The sequence below is a fragment of the Molossus molossus genome, unplaced genomic scaffold (assembly GCF_014108415.1).
Source record: "Molossus molossus isolate mMolMol1 unplaced genomic scaffold, mMolMol1.p scaffold_m16_p_21, whole genome shotgun sequence".
Lineage (NCBI taxonomy): Eukaryota > Metazoa > Chordata > Mammalia > Chiroptera > Molossidae > Molossus > Molossus molossus.
The window spans coordinates 40007459-40012716 of NW_023425357.1; the positions used below are offsets into that span (position 1 = coordinate 40007459).

Consider the following 5258-nt stretch of genomic DNA (forward strand, 5'->3'; position numbering starts at 1 on the left):
TTCCATTTGAAGAAAGCTGGTATTGTATGGTCTGAAAGTCTGGCAGTTTCAAAAAGTAATAATAATCAAGTCCAACTAGAAATAACAAATATTCTGTGATCCTGCCGAAAGTTTAAGCCACACAACAAAGTCCCGCCCTCCCTACCACTGCAGATGTCATACTTCGGGATGCTTTTTCGTGACTCAGAGCAGATACATTGAGCTTCTGAGCCTGGTTAAATAAGGATGCATTTCTGAGAGGTGAAGACTAGAGAGGGGGCTCTGGGCGGGGGCTCCTGCAGGCCAGCCCCTGTGAACTGTGAATTTCTCCCAGCATCATTAAAGCCTCAGAAGTCAGGAAGTCTCCTATGGGGGCAGAGACCATCCAGTGGGGCAAGCAAACCCATGGAGGTATGGGAAGAAAACAGGAATCTATTTTTGTATTCATGTATCTAAATTGAACTTATGTTCATTTATCTAACCTATAAGAAAAATTGTTTATGCTACTTACGCATTGAAGGAAGCTGGTCCATGAGTTGCTCCATCTTTCAGAGAGCCCCAGATCCCGAATGATGTTTGATGTATCCTGTGGAAGGGCTGGGGTTTCATAAATTGAGAAGACTGGCAATTAGTGTACAGCCATTGCGTGAAGTCCTGGGACAAGGGTATTTCAGTTAAGTAGATTTATGAGTCATTTAATGGGGGTTGACTAAGTTAATCCATTTAAAAGAAGTGTTGTTTTTTTAATTTCTGAAAAGAGAATATTGAATGGATATAATACTAATAAGGCAAGCTGACAGAAGAGGACCACAGGACAAGAGAAGGAACAGCTACTGTGAGATGAAGCCTCCATCAGCCACATTTCAGATTAGCATAATAACAATCCAGTCAGATCTATGAAGAATTAGATAAAACAAAAAACTGACCAAATGCAATGTGGTATTTGGATTCTGCAGTAATTGGATTATAGAACAGAAAAAAGACATTAGTGGAAAAACTGGTGAAATCCAAATAAGGTCTATGGTTTGTAGTTAATAGTATGATATTGATGTTAATTTCTTAGTTCTGATACATGGTTGTGCATAATTAACATGAGGAGGTGCTGGGTGAAGATTATATATAATAGAAACAGGCTGATCTATCTCTGCAACTTTTTTGTAAATGTAAAATAATTTCAAAATTGAAACCTCATTAAAATAATTTAGGGTGGATGAATAAATAGTTATAAAAGAAATAAAAAATCCTGACACTGAAACAAAGCACCAGTTAACTCTAAAAGCATTTAAAATTTGAACCGCCCCAACCCCAATTTAATTTATATTTTTTTTACATTTTTACTAATTTTATTTTTCTTCTGTTAAAGATCTTAATTATACATTGACTACATTCACAGATATTCTTGACAAAATATTTTGTATCTATTTTTATTTTTCCAGCTTTACTAAGGTATAATTAACAATAAGACTGTGATATTTAAAGTGTACAATGTGATGGTTTGATATACTCAGACACGGTGGTGAAAGGATTTCCCTATCGAATTAATTAACACATCCATCATCTATGTTTTTACTCTTCTTTTTTCCTTTGGAGAGAACATTTAAGTTCTACTCCCTTAGCAAATTTCAATTATACAATAGTATTATCAACTATAGTCGTTATGTTATACATCAGATCCTCAGACCTTGTTCACCATATAACTGAAAGTTTATACCTTGCCGGCTTCTTATCTCCCAACCCCCTCCAGCTTCTGGCAAAGGCTTTTCTCTTCTGTTTCTCAGTTTGACTTTTTAAGAACATATTTTAAAGACAAATCAGCATGCCTTACATCTATGATAAACCTCATTCTAAGTATATAATTTTCAACTCATGACGAAATAGCAATAATGCTATTAAAAGGAACTCATGCTGTACGAGAACATTTGAGAATGTTTCCATTGCTGTGTGATTTTCTTGCTAAAAATTACCCAACTTACCTAAAAAATCTATCAAATATTTACAGTTAAAACATATATTGTCAATAAGTGGAGTAAATTAAAATAAATAGGGATTCTCGTTAGAAAGAAATAACTTAGTAGTAAGTCAGTGATAACATTCAATGGCTTTCGTGGTTTCTTACACAGGACTCACGTGTGAAAGGCAGCTTTACGATTAGTTGATGATATGGGAAGAAAAGTCCAATTAAATTAGTAAGAAATGTAATTGACTGTATTACTAGCTCTTCCTTCATTAACCAAGCATGTTTTATCCATCGTATCACTAAGCTACAGCACTATTTTTAGTTATGTATTTATTTATTTTTAAGTTAATAGTCTTTTTATTGGAAAAAAATAAAAAGACTAGCATTTACAACTTGGAATGGACGTAAATTGTAATTTCTTGAACAGCAATGTTGATGGTTGTGCTGAAGTCCACAGCCACAGCCTACCTCTGCTGGCTCCAAGTCATGGTTCAGAAGGTTTTAAAAACAGAGAGTCCAAAGATGCTCCCTTGGTAAAAGTTTCTTTTTAAACATTTGTGTGAATGGTGACAGCCTGACACCCATCTTGCTCTAGTATGATGCAGACAACACTAAACCAACACACGTGGGCACGCCACCAGGGTGTGTCACCGTCACCACAGGTCGGGCACATGGAAGTCCAAGAGGGACCATCCTGCTAGTGGGCTACGTCTAGACAGTTTATCCTTCACCCATTTTTCTACACACATCCTGAAGTAAACTGATTTTAAATGTGTTTGCTTTCAGCAAACCAGCTATGACCATTTATACTAAGAAACTGAACTAGAACCCATTTGAATAGGTTTTGAATTTTTTTCATTTTTTGTTTTTAATACAAATGTCAAGCTGCATGCATGAAAAACCGGCCAGCCCAAACAGTGTGTTAATCATTAGCAAATGGAACTGCGAGGAGTCCACTGGCTCTTCCTTATCATTCAGGCAGTAAAGGATTTATATTGTAAAACTGATGTGTAGCTTGATCTTTAGGGGACAGGACCACCAACCAATACATGCAGATTTGTGTGTGTGTGGACAGAAGGTACTTTTGACATTCAGTTTTGCTATATAGAAACAGAATGAGTAAATGATTTTTTTTGCAAGAGGTAAGTAAAAGATTCAATTTGATTCTTCTGGGGGGGGGAGTTGAAAGTAGGTCTTCATTTTGCAGTCATCATCTGTACAAATTCTTCATAGTTGACTTGTCTATCTCCATCAATATCTGCTTCTCTGATCATTTCATCTACTTCTTCATCTGTTAGTTTTTCTCCTAAGTTTGTCATGACATGACTAGTTCTGCCGCACTGATGTAGCCATTGCCATCCTTGTCAAAGACTCGGAATGCCTCGCGGATTTCTTCTTCACTGTCTGTATCTTTCATTTTTCTAGCCATCATAGTCAAAAACTCTGGGAAGTCAATGATGCCATTGCCGTCAGCATCCACTTCATTGATCACATCCTGAAATTCGGCTTCTGTTGGGTTCTGACCCAGTGACCTCATGACAGTGCCAAGTTCCTTTGTTGTGATGGTGCCATCCCCATCTTTGTCAAATAGGGAGAAAGCTTCCTTGAATTCAGCAATCTGTTCCTCAGTCAGTTGATCAGCCTTTACCACCGCCCGAGGGTGGGGTGGGGGCTTAGAAACAGGGAGACACAAGTCCCGGCCACACCGCAGGGCACCGCCCCGGCGCAGCGCGGTCTGCCGGCCGCTTCCGCCCTCCAACCCCACTCCGCTACAGCACTATTTTTAGAAAAACTTTCCAAAATTAGGAAAATGGTGCTATGACTAAAACATGTTCATACTGGTAAACTATTTCTAGGATTTCACTGAACTGCATAACCAGAGATCCATTCTGTTGTAAATAAGGGTGTTTATAATTGTATTATTTATAATACCAAAAAAAAGGGAGCAACTTAAACGCTTTCAGAATAAATAATGTTATATCCATTTGACTGAATATTATTCAATCCTTATAATCCTGTTCCAAATGTTATAAAAGGGTGTGGAAACATATTCAGAATATTTTTTCTATGAATCTAATACATATATACAAGATAATTTAAATAGAAGGAAATAAAAACAACAGAATATAAATTTATACTAAGCCTTATTTTTGTCACTTGGAAAATGGAGAAAATAATACTGCCGACCTCATAGGATAATTACGAGAACTGCATTAGTAAAACCTGCAAAATGCTTAGAAGGCCAGCCTAATTCTTCATCTTGAGCATATCAGGTGTACAATGACTGAGATTGATTGCCTTTTGAAAACCTCGGTGGTGCCTGGTTGCAGATGGTCTCGGACCTGTTATTTCAGTGCAAGAACTGTAGCTGACTTGTGCTTTCAGGAAAGACTTCTGCTTAAGGTAGATGCGGGATCTCAACGATGTAGGTGATTCTTCCCATGAACTATTACAATGCCTGGTACTGAAGTGTCGGCTACATAGAGGTATCTGGGTCAAGTTCACCCAGAACCCTTCTACTTCCTGGGACATTGATCTGCATTTGTAATGAGTGTCAAGAAGGTAAAATTATTTCCTCCCCAGTCTTGCATCAGCATTTTGTCATCTTTTCTCTTTCCTGCCTTCCTCTTTACTTTACCCCTTTCTTTCTTTGTCTCATCTCAATTCCAACTGCCTCAGGTTTACCATCTCTGTTCTATTTCTGTGCCACTCAATATTAGATGTCCCCTTTTACTGCTGGAGGCATCTTCTAAAATCTAAATCTGAGCAATTTAATCCTAATTTTAAAGACCTTTTTTGGCTTCCTGTTTTTCACAGGGTAAAATCGATTGGTGCAGCACAAATACTTCCTCATTGTTGAATCTCAATAGGCTTCTCAGATGCATTTTAAACCAATCTTACCAGACAATGTTTTGCTCTTCCAGTACAGAAAAGCCTCTGTTCCTTAAATACCTCATTTGTTATCTTGCCTAAGGAATGTGCTGATCCCGTTCTGGAAAACTCTAACCCATTTTCATGTCTTGGGATCTCTTGCTTCATCTTCTTCCAAGACACTTTCTTTCTCCCCATCTTAGAAGCTGATTTCTCCCTCCCTTTGCCACTACTTAACTTCATCTTATCTTGTCACATGGCATTGTAGTTGATGGCTTCACGCTGTCTCCACCACTGGGCTTCTTCAAGGACCCTCTGTTATTTATCTATATCCCCAGGCCAAGAGCAGTATTTCACAGCTGATGGTTGATGATTTGATTGACCTACTGTGAGGTCAATCACAGCTTCTTGAATGCCTACTGTGAGCAGGAAAGTCCCATCATTAACATGC

General features: G+C 38.0%; 1 pseudogene; it reads right to left on the reverse strand.

Annotated features, from left to right (window-relative positions):
• Positions 1–3132: 3132 nt before the first annotated feature.
• LOC118639595 lies at positions 3133–5005 on the reverse strand (annotated as a pseudogene).
• Positions 5006–5258: the final 253 nt, after the last annotated feature.